This window comes from Mandrillus leucophaeus, unplaced genomic scaffold (assembly GCF_000951045.1).
Source record: "Mandrillus leucophaeus isolate KB7577 unplaced genomic scaffold, Mleu.le_1.0 Scaffold52, whole genome shotgun sequence".
Taxonomy (NCBI): Eukaryota; Metazoa; Chordata; class Mammalia; order Primates; family Cercopithecidae; genus Mandrillus; species Mandrillus leucophaeus.
Window position 1 is genome coordinate 3410001 of NW_012105586.1, and position 227 is coordinate 3410227.

Sequence of the window (227 nt, forward strand, 5' to 3'; positions counted from 1 at the left end):
TGTGGACCTTTCACAAATAATCTTTGTTCCTGGAACAAGTCCATGGAAGCTGTTGCCTAGCAATGTTTTTTTATTTTTTAGAGACAGGGTCTTGTTATGTTGCCCAGGCTGGTCTCGAACTCCTGGGCTCAAGTGGTCCTCCTGCCTCGGCCTCCCAAAATCCTAGTATTAACAAGCCTGAGCCCCTGTGCCCAGCTGCCTAGCAATTCTTTTTTTTTTTTTTTTTT